This window comes from Thunnus albacares, chromosome 10 (genome assembly GCF_914725855.1).
Source record: "Thunnus albacares chromosome 10, fThuAlb1.1, whole genome shotgun sequence".
NCBI lineage: Eukaryota > Metazoa > Chordata > Actinopteri > Scombriformes > Scombridae > Thunnus > Thunnus albacares.
In genome coordinates this window covers 9,347,841-9,359,084 of record NC_058115.1, presented here as the reverse complement: position 1 = coordinate 9,359,084, position 11,244 = coordinate 9,347,841, and the positions used below count along the sequence as shown (strand labels likewise).

Genomic DNA, 11,244 nt, shown 5'->3' with positions numbered 1-11,244 from the left:
ATTGTATTAACCCCTCGTAGAGAGCTCTGACCTTCGCTTCTGTTCAGCTGGAGGTAATAGTCCAGGAACACACACACACACACACACACACAAAAACACACACACACGCTTGAATATAATCACACTCACAGTGATTCAGAAAAAGTTGCTTTTTTGGGAAGAATTTTGGAACTTGTGCAATAAAATAAATAAATAAATAAAGGGAATAAGGAAGTTTCCCAAAGCAAGTTGATGTGCAATCATGTGTTCAATATAATCATGACTTTCAATATCAGCGAAGCTAGGATTACCTTATAATTCAAATAAACTACTATTGTTGATTTTAATAAAACACATAATAGTTACTGTATTTGTATCACGTCATCATGACCATCTCTTCCTCATTTTTCATTGTTTTTTTTTTAAACTAGAAAGACACCACTCCTCTGGATAACAGCATGTGCATGGGAGCCATGTGGCATCTATCATGCCACTGTGAAATTGAATGCTCAGGACTCTGGGAAATAAAACTGTAAAGTGAAGCCAGTCACAATCTAGCCAGTCAAACACCAGTCAGTATTTTGACACCAGTCAAAATATAACAAATTAGCATCATAATTCAAGTTAAACAACCAGGAAAGTTAGCAAGTGTCCCAGTAGTACTTACATCAACTACAGGGCTTTTGTAAGACTATATCTGGTGAAGATGTGGAGTTTTGGTGAAAAACTGTGCAACATTACCATAACAGCAGGTGCAGCTGGAAATTATTTTGCTTAAATGTGCCGTGCCTTGTTTCCCTGCACACTCTACACAGACACAATGAGAAGCATGGACTTGCTTTCAATACATTTGGATTTCCTCCAAATTCTGCATTAGAGGTCAAGTCACCTCCAGTATATCAGCCGTGAGTGATATGTGAATGTAGCCTATGCACAAGGTCTGCCAGGTGCTTGTTCCGTTTTTTTGACGCCTGTTTTGCTTTTAAGCTGCTCTGTAAAAAAGGTAATTAGCTTTAATAATTAGCAAGATAAGGAGTACTGCGGGCTTATGTAAGCTATTTTTTCCGTGCCATAGATAAGAGTGGTGTGTAAGCCATGTATTGATACATGTCTGATACTGATTGAACATTTAATTATTAGCTGTGAATATAGAAAGGTTGGTTGTATACTACTACTGATCTGTACTTTGTATTTAAGTATAGGCTTTGCAGTACTGTATATATATTTGTATTACAGCTATGTTAAGAAGTTTTGTTATATGTGGTGCAAATATGTCGTCTCAATGTCATCCTGTGGTTTCCTATAAGTGACTATGAATGATGTGATTATGTAATTTATTGCAGTTTGTAAAATTACATCAGGAGTCTGATTTTACAACACCAACATCCCCCACTTCATGAGTTGTTTTCTCAAAGGATTTGTCTCACTTGGCTCCCTCACAAATTTTCTCACTTCACACCACCCCATTGCTAAAAAGAGTTCTCTTACTGTACTTTTCAGGGTTAATATAACTGCCCCCTCTTTAAAAAAAACAGCCGGTAAACCACACACGCTGGTCTGGCCTGAGTGGTTTACCGGGGCCAGAGCCACCACCACTACTGGTGGCTAATTAAACAGATCTGTGCATTTGCAATATACATATACAGTATTTTATATAATTTATAACCCAAGGAATGAATATCGAGGGCATAAAAACTGTAAAAATGTCCATTCTCTTGAGAGTGAAGCTCTCAGCAGGCTTATTTTCATTGCCAGGTTGACAGAAGAATAGCGTATCTATCACACACAGTATAAAACAATCACACAGAGATAGAGTCTTCTAACAGAAAGATAAAATGGAATGAAGATCAACATTCTAAGAACTATGCAATGGTTATTGCTGTATAAAAGAAGGCACTTTCTTTTTGTTGCTGCTGTAGAAATAGGGTATAAATCACATGTAGTCTTTTTGTCTAAGAGGACTGCCTTATCTAGCCTTTAATAAAAGAATTTCTCAGAGATGTGTGTGGGGCGGAAGTCACACGGGGCATACCTCCGAGTGTTCAGGGGTTAGCACAACAGCACAGACCTCCTGCACTCTTTCATCTTGCTGTTTTAACATCCCTCCACCCCTTTCACTCCACTCTCTTAAACAAATCCTCTTCTTTCTGACAACCTACTAACTCTTAAATAAATCCTGCCCGATGTGAGATCCCGGCTGTTCCCTCCTGACCCAGACAATACCCCTACGAATATACATGCTCACATAAAGAACCCGGGGCAGAACTGTGACCTATACAGACTTTGACCTGTGTGGGTGAAACAGTCAAAGTCCTCATGGACCCAGATGTCCTCTTGGCTTTTAAAACCCGCGCAGCCTCTCCTTTACTTACTTTTCTCCTCTTCTCTTCTCCCCGTCGCTCGCTCTCCTTTCCCTCCAGCCCCTCTGGAGACTCAGTGATAACCAGGGTAGACGGGAGGAGGAAGGGAGCGGAGGAAAGAGGGGTGGAGGGAGGGGAGGAGGGTGGTGAGAGGGAGTTGTGATGTCCCGACTCAGGGATATTTAATCCTCTCTGTGAGGGGCGAGCGTCTCTCTCCCTCTGTTTGGCTTTAGCAGATCAAAGAGGCAGTTCAGATCCTGGCGAGATCGCTCGCTCTCTCCTCCTGAGTGGACCAAAGACGCGCACACACACATGCATGCACACACACACACGTTTCAGTACTTGGGGTGACTGGCGAGGACGTCGGTGGTGGTGGTAATGAGGCAGTGATTGATGGGACTTTATGCTACTTTACTGTACTGTCTTAAACCACCAGTGTTCCAAATAAAATATAATCTGTGTAACTGAAAAGAAGAACCACGTTTGGTTTTGTTCATGCGATTGATCTGGACTGTACTTTTACTTCATCTCACCAGAGTTACACTAGTTTAAATACTAACTTTTTGCTTTAAGAAACTCAAGTTGTGTCTGCTCCCAATCCAACTTGCAAGCTTCCTCATCTGCCATTAAACAAACAAACCTGGAGTCGCAGTAAGGACAATGGAGTCACATGCATATTTGATGCCAAATGCAGTTTCTTTTGGAGAATACTGTTGGCTTTAGGACATATCTGCAACACTATGTGGATACATTTGAAAAAGCATTTTTCCTGCTTTGGCCCTCCATCCACACAAAGTTGATAAGTCATCAACTAAAAACACACAAATCTCCAGAGACAGCATTTGAAAACTCTCACATTGTAGTTTTTCTGTGGATAAAGGTTGTTTTTTTTTTTTATTCAGATGTGATTGTTATGTGGTCCGTTTTAGAATCCTGATATTTGATGCACTCCTCAGCACTCCACACATCGCCCTGTGATTTGGTCACACAGTGTTCCCTATGCAAACCCTAGGCAACAAGTCAAAACGTTATATTTTTATTCGTATTCCAGCAGCGGGTATTTGCGATCCCTCAGTCTACTGTCTGCCTGGAAAGATAAAAGTATTTCCACAGACTGTGCATACGTTCCAGGAAAGAAGAGGAGCAGAGTCTGTGGAAATATTGAACTTGCTGGTTTCAGTGGGCAAACATTTTATCGTTTTGGCCAGAAAAACATCTGTGTGATCGTGAATACACTCCGGTAGATGCAACCAGATGCTGTATAACATAAAAATATCAGGTTTTGACTTTTAACCTGCATTTTGTGTAGGGAACACTGTGTGACCAAATCACTCTGTAAGGTACAGAGTGTTATGGGCACAGATGGGGCCATTCTTTAAAAAATAGCATAAAATAAGGGGTCACTGTTGTGGTTTTGTTGTCTAAGATGTTAACCATTTAATCACAATGTTCCGAGTTTGATTGTGGCAGTGGGGCCTCCGTTGCATGCCATACTCCCTGCTCTTGTCCCTTGTTTCCTGTCTATGTCTACTGTCAAACAAAGGCAAAATGTCCCCACAAACAAAACAACAGATGAATCGCATAAAGCTGCTGGACCACAGACGTAAATATAGGATGTAGAATATAGAAAGATTTTATATGATTTTATAAGAAAAATTCAACACTTGGGGAAATACGTTTATTTGCTTTCGTGACAAGAGTTAGATGAGAATTTTGATACCAATCTCACACATGAGAGTGGTATTGATTTTCTCATCTAACTCTCAGCAAGAAAGCGAATAGGCATTTTTAGAATAGTCTAACTATTCCTTTCAGTGTTTTTCTGTTATATAGCATTTCAGCAATTCAGTTGACATTGTATGTAAATGGTCCTCTGTGTCTTCAGGTTCCCTGCAACATTTAGTTTATACTGACATACAGTAGAGTCAGAAGGAAAATACACATGATAAGACAACCAAAAGGCCCAAAGCGGCTAGAAAATCAGTTCTATACATAAGGTTTAGGTTGTGGTCTGTAACATCATGTGTCCCTGGGAATTCCCATACACACATGGCTCAGAAGTAAAACATGTTAAACAACTGTGTGATTGTACTCATCAGAGGCGGAGCGCTTTATTGTTGGATGCAATAATGTTTTTCTCATCTAATGCCTAAAATGAGTTTCACACCCATTGCAATAGAGCTCTTGCCAAGTGTTTATAATATTACTTAAAAGATATTCTCTGAGTCATGAAGTGAGTACATTTCAGCGCTTTCTGTTTCATCACCCTGGAGGAATTTGTTAACAGTGGGAGCTGTAAACCGTATAGCTGGCGATAACAAAAGTGATGATTCCAATGTTTCCTTTCTATTTGTATTTTAATTTTATACCAATCCCCTGAAACACACGCACTACTGTACGTACACACACATACACACACACACACACACAAATGTAAACCCACGGCTCCCCTGCCACTCGGCTTCTGAGGTTTGCAGGTCTCTGATAGGAAGCCTCTGAAATGGAAAAGAGATAAGAGTAAATAAACAAATAAATACAATAAAACCGAATTTGTGCTGGTTCAGTGCACACAGAGGGAGAGAGGGAGAGGGAAATGGAGAGAGTGCACTCTGCAAGGCCTGACGACAACCCCACAAAGATGCATTCTCAATAAAGCAAAGCAAGTGAATTCATGCAAGTTCCATTTATTCAGTGAAATCTGTTGAGACTGTGCGCTGATAGAGAGAGACACCATTTGGCACTCTAACAATGGAGCTATCAGTTACCGCCTCTGTGTTCCCTCGATATGATCTCCGTCCATTTTATTTAACTGAATTGCTCCCAAAAAAAGCATTTTATTTCCATCACAATAATGTTATTTGGCGTTGTCAGCTAATTCTCTACGGCACAAGCTTTCTTTCAGCCGTTTGTCGATACCTTAGCGGAGGAACCGTGCTAAACCAAATGTTCTGCACAGCCAATCTGCCTTTAAAGCAGTGCCACAGGCTTTGATGTGCGCCCACACCAACACACCACTCCAACAGCCTTTCTTCTCAGATGTTGCTTAATTACACTATCATAGTCTGTTAATTACCTTATCAGTACTGCATAATCCCATGGTCAGTGTTTGAACACCATGTATCAAAGCAAAGCAGGTCTCTTTCATGTGTTTTTTCTTTTTCTTTTTTTTTGGGCCGTGATTAGTGAATTCAGTGGTTTGCAGATGAAGTTAGTTATTTGCATAGACAATTAATGTCTTGAAGAAAAAATAGAAATAGGTGTGTTTGTTTTATTAGTGTAGTGGTGCTCTTGTGTATCTAATTGTTGCCCCAGAGAGAGGCTCTGGTGTCATTGGAGTAATGAAAGCAATGTGCTGGCCCGGCTCATAGCGATGATGTTAATCATGTTGGGAAATGCCTGTTTGATTATTTTTTTTCTGAGAATGAGATGAGAAAATCAATATTAATTTCATGTCTGTGTAATAAGTATGCTGTTGGAGCTGGAAGGCTTAGTTTAGATACTGGAAGCAGTGGAAGCAGCTAGCCTGGTTGTAACCAAAGTTTTAAAAAGACGTTGACCAACACCTGTAAACACAAATCAACACATTTTATGTTATTTGTTTAACCCACACATAAACAGAAATGTAAAAATGATTATTTCTGATGTTTGGCAGGTTTACATGTTGGAGCTATTTCTTGATCGACAACAGTTTATCCATCCACCCAGCACTTCTGTGCAGTGTCCTTGGCTGTGGTGCTGGTTGGCAGATATGGTGAGTGAGCACAGGTTTTGGTTTCTGTAGAGGCATGATTATATCAAACCTGGCAACCTCACAGTGATGACAAGACTTGGGAAGCTGTGCACTGTCACTGTGCCTGGCTGTTGTTTGCCAAGAAATAGAGGTGCAAAATGGGAAGGGGCGCTGTTTCTGGGGGTGTTTTTCCTCAATCTGTATTCCCAAAAATGTTATTTTAATAACCTGCTCAGTGTAATTTAAATGAGAAACAATGGACTATTCTGGATAATGGTACAGTCCTATGTTTATGTTACAACCACCGGTTTTAATTATTTCAACTTTGTTTTGTTTGAGAGATCAGGCTTTGTCTGTTATTTTGGCATGGTGGAAGGGTCTGAATACTACAATACCCATAAGCCTTGGCTACCACTGCTATGAAGGAGAAGACAGTCAGAGGTGTGAATCAGAGTGGTAACAAATTCAAATGCTTTGTTGTCGCAGTTGGGAACAAAATGTGGAACGATAGTTACTGAATTCATTCAAGATAGATCCAAAATCCAAAAGGTGATTTGATTTAAGCTTCAGGTTGTAATATCTGTTATCTCAACGTTGTAACAAGTAAAAGAGCTCCAATTGTGTCACCTAACATTGTCTGCGGAGAAAATAAACTGCACTTTTACTTCCATTACATTTTGCTTTTAAATCAAACAAACAAGATAGAACACGTGACAGTAATTAGTGACCTTCGGAGATGTTGGTAGACTTTTTGTTTCACTTGGCACAGAGCCAGGCTAGCTTCCAGTCTTTATGCTAAGCCTGACTAGTTCTCACACTCAGTGCACAGACTCAGTATCTATCTTGACATATAGCCTATCTCTCTTGGTCTCTCTCGGAGGGAAATTATTACTTCCCAAAATGTTGAACTATTCAATTTAAGATTTGGGAGCAAGAAGGTGTATGAAGGTCAGACTGACAAGCAGAGTAGTCCTAGTAGATGTGTATCCGTACTGAGATGTTATACGAGAGGATAAGCTCCTATAACGCCTGCGCATGTTTGGTTTGGAGGTTTTAGAGAAGTACAACAATATATTTGCTACATTTATCAAAAAGTAATCTAAAAAATCCTCTATGTTGATGGTTTGGAGTCATGGGGTGACAGCAAACATTTCTTAAATGATATCTGCATGTTTACATTGAGTGCACCTGATGTGTTGCATATGTGTCGATTTTATCTCCACACAACTCTATTTCAGTGTGAAGATGGTAATTAAGAAATAATTGGAGGGGCTAGAGCAATGTTTCTCAAGCGTGGAAGATGCATGCCTAAAAGTTAATTCCACTCAGAATATGTTAACGTATGCACAGATGCTAATGTAGACTCCACGTAGGGTTCCTGTGTTGTGCACCTCAGTGCTCTCCCTGCGCGCATGTGTTCTTCCCCTCAGCTCTGCCAGCAGCCTACTGGATCTGTCAACTTGGGGAAAATTTCCATTTTGCAGCTAACTCTGCAGCCTTTTGATGGATACGTCTTGCCGACTTTTATCTCTCGGTGCGTCTGCAAACTAATTAATATTTTTTTCTCCCACTCTCTCTCTCTCCCCTTCAGGCAAATATTTGTTTCCTCAGAAGTGAGCGTGGGCAAACCTTCCTCACAGCTCCATATGCTGCCAGCTGCCAATCAAGTGGGCTGGAACCCTGAAACTAATCGCAACCCCCTCCTCCTCTCTCCTCAGTCTCCTCTTCCTCTCCTTCAGCATAAATGAAAGGAGTTGGGGAGAGGAATGGTGTGTGTGGAGGGAAGGGGGGATGTTAAAAGAAAATAAAGACATATAGTTGAGAAGAAGAAAGGGGATGGTTGAGACACGAGCCCAAAGCAGTATCTCCTCTGTTCTGTCTGCCCACACAGAACGCTTCCTGCTTGTATGCAAAGCTCTTTGTTTTTATTTGACTTTATTGTATTTATTTATTGTTCAAATGGATTCTACTGTATCTGTACTGGATATGGTTTGTTTGCCAGACAGCTCAGAGAGTTTGCAGTCCATGTACACAGTGATTTCTGTGTGTGTGCGTGTGTCCAGGTAGCTCCAGTGGTGTGTGCCAGGGCCAAAATACACACACACACACACACACACACAGACTGGGCCAAAAAAGCTTTACATCCCCCTGCAGATCAGCAGGAGGTGAATTAAGAAGGCAGCTGCAACAAAGATGAGTATAGCTGTGTGTTCTATCAATCACACTGCTGTATTTACAGGGTAGTAATCTTAAAGAATTTAATAGTCAACCAGTGGGAGGACTCATCCAATGGAGCTGGCCTGATACATGACTTACCCTAAAGAATTCAATCTGCTTCAAACGAACTGCATCGTACGTCAAGTAGCTGTGTGGAGAATGATAAAAGAGAGCTTAAGAGAAAAGTTCAAATCTAGCATTCACACTCTGCACCCCTGCACATAGCGATGTACAAAGTAGATGTGGTTGTCAGATTATCTAATTCAGAAAGTTACAAAAATTGTCCCCCAGTAGAGAGGTGGAGTGAAACCAGAATTTCTGGGCTCTGTTCCAGAAGTAAGAAATCTTCATTCAAAATCTCACGCTGCGTCCGAAATCGCATATAATGCACTACATATCCAATATGTTTACTATCGTTCAACATACTTTTCTGTGAACAAACAGTAGTGTGTATCTTTTTTTGACACACTGAGCTGTAATTATCACATCACTTCCTGAGAGCCCCCTTGCCGGTTGGAGACGAGTAACCATGGTAGCCCATGCCAACCATAAAGTTTGAACTCATTTAAAAAATATATTACGCCTAGGAAAGTGAAGTCTTACTTAAATTGAAGTGTTATTGACGTTATGCCAGAGCTGCCTTGGTCGCTGTCCGCCATTGTGTGTTATGTTGTTGTTGTCATCCCTACTGCATTGCATTGTGGGATGTATATGTTGGCATAGTGTCCAGTGCTTGCATACTGTAATATTTCCCTGGAAATAGTATGCACTTCACGCACTATTGGTGTCATACTAAGGTTTCGGACATACTAAAAAATCTCTCCGGAATTTCAGACGCAGCCCCACTAACGTGTAACTAACTAAAAATTGAGCCTTGGAACAGAACAGTATGTGGCCTGCTTCATATGTTTAGATAAGGACAGTTGTTTTTTGAAAAATCTAATATCGTTACATTTACGTTTATTAGCAGCCTTTATCAAACACCAATTCCAAAATCCTTAGACATTCATGGGTGAAACATCACAGTTCAACAGAGAAGGTGAGACCGTTAGCAAGTCAAGGGGTTGTGGCTAGTTCAGATATGTTTGTAATAACAGCAGGACAGAGAGGAGTGAACAACTAGAGGGTTGAAAAATGATTCAGAAGAAAGTGTTGGGGAGTTTTATGGACATAAATGAAACCAAGTTACAGTGGTGCAAGTACCCTCACTACTGTGTTTGTAGTTTTTTCATGGGAGCTGTAGTTTTATCTGCGCTAAGTAAAGAGTTTTCTTTACTTTAAGTAAGTAAAGAGTTTTCTTCGAATATGGAAAGTAAAGCACAGCAACACGCTCCATTTTTTTCAGAAAGGCCAATGAAAGAAATGCTGAATGACAGATTGCATTGAGTCACAGAAGCTTGTGGAACAGAGGCGAGCCCGGACGTGACATCATGACTTTAGCTCTCCGTGGGAAGGGGTTCATTAGATGGTCCGACAAGACCTTTGTTTACAGCATATTGAGACCTTAACCAAGGTCTAATAAAGTCAGAAAGCATTTTAGCTTTGTGAGACCAAAACAGGAACACAAGTTTTATCCTCAGTGACAAAAACCTTCCCCAACACAATAAATATATAATTTAACGTAATTCACAAACTTGAACCCTTTTCTCAGACATTTCTGCTATTTGCAACCCCCTAGCCACCAGGCTAAAGAAATTCCCTGCCCAATATAAAACCAAGCTGTTTTCATTTACTATACGTCCAGTATTTATTTTTTTCCAGCACATTCCACCTTGAATTTTTAATTTCTTTTACTGTTTTCAGCAACAAAAACAACATCTGGTGAGTTTGTTGTAACAGTTGAAAACATATTTAATGTATTCACATGGTGGATGATACACAGGAACACGTCTATTCTCTCAGTCAGAAGATACAGCATATGACATAATGTTCTTCATTAATAAATCGACTACTGTATCATGCCTTGCTATGTAGTAGAGCCTATTGTATACATAGCAGCCATTCACATGCACCTCTTTACTGTCTCACTCCTGCTATCATCATCAGAGTATGTGTGTGTAAGTGATCCTGTCTTTGTGAGGTTAATTGAAGGCAGGAGCTCTGACTGCCTGAGACATAATCTGTCTGCATGAACAGTGTGTATGCATGTGTGTTTATGTGTGCGTGTGTGTGTGTGTGTGTGTTGAGGCGTTGTTTGAGGGGAGGGATGTCTTTAATAAGACCACACTAGTTGTTGGGTTAGGGTAAAATAGAAAAAGAAACACACACAGCAACTCTTCTTTATCCCTCCACCTGCTCCCTCTCTACCTCAACTACCCCTCAATACAGATTAGCAGTGTGTGTGTGTGTGTGTGTATGTGTGTGTGTGTGTGTGTATCCCGTTCCTGGGGATTTGGGGTGTACAATAGAAACAAAAAAAGCAAGAGTGATGCCATAAGGCTTGCTTTTCTCTCATATCAGCTCTTATCAGGGCAGTCATTTTTGACAGGAGAAAAGCCTTTATCTGGGAGAAACTGTGTCCGTCTGGTCCTGCGTACATACACACACACACACACACACAAAAAGAGCCATGCTCAGGGCCTAGCGGGCTGGGGCTCACACACACAGAGCAGGTAATCGGCTCACTAGTAGAGTTAGGGGGTTAGAGAAAGGAAGGAAAGCGCTCTCACCAAGTGTATCCCCTCTTTGACTGGATTAGAGCCCACCAGTATTCAGTCCAGGTGCTCCGGAGGATGGAGGGGTGAGGGGTCTGCATAGGGTTAATTTTCCCTACCTCCTGTGAGACCACATCCTGCTGTTTGCTGTCTGACACATCACATGTATGGGGCCTTTGGCAAATACTGGAAAATTAGCAGTGAATAATGCTGCCGTGCCTGTAAAGACACTGATATATACATATATAGATCCACACACGCACATACATAATACACACTCATTATCCCCAATCAACAAGATGTA

General features: G+C 40.8%; 1 long non-coding RNA gene across 1 annotated transcript; it reads right to left on the bottom strand.

The window, feature by feature from the left end:
- Window positions 1–4,721: 4,721 nt before the first annotated feature.
- On the bottom strand, window positions 4,722–9,099 carry LOC122989898. Its single transcript, XR_006405204.1, has 3 exons — window positions 8,890–9,099; window positions 8,386–8,434; window positions 4,722–4,834 (listed from the first exon to the last, which is right to left on the bottom strand). It is a non-coding gene; the product is annotated as an uncharacterized LOC122989898 (long non-coding RNA).
- Between the last annotated feature and the right edge of the window lie 2,145 nt (window positions 9,100–11,244).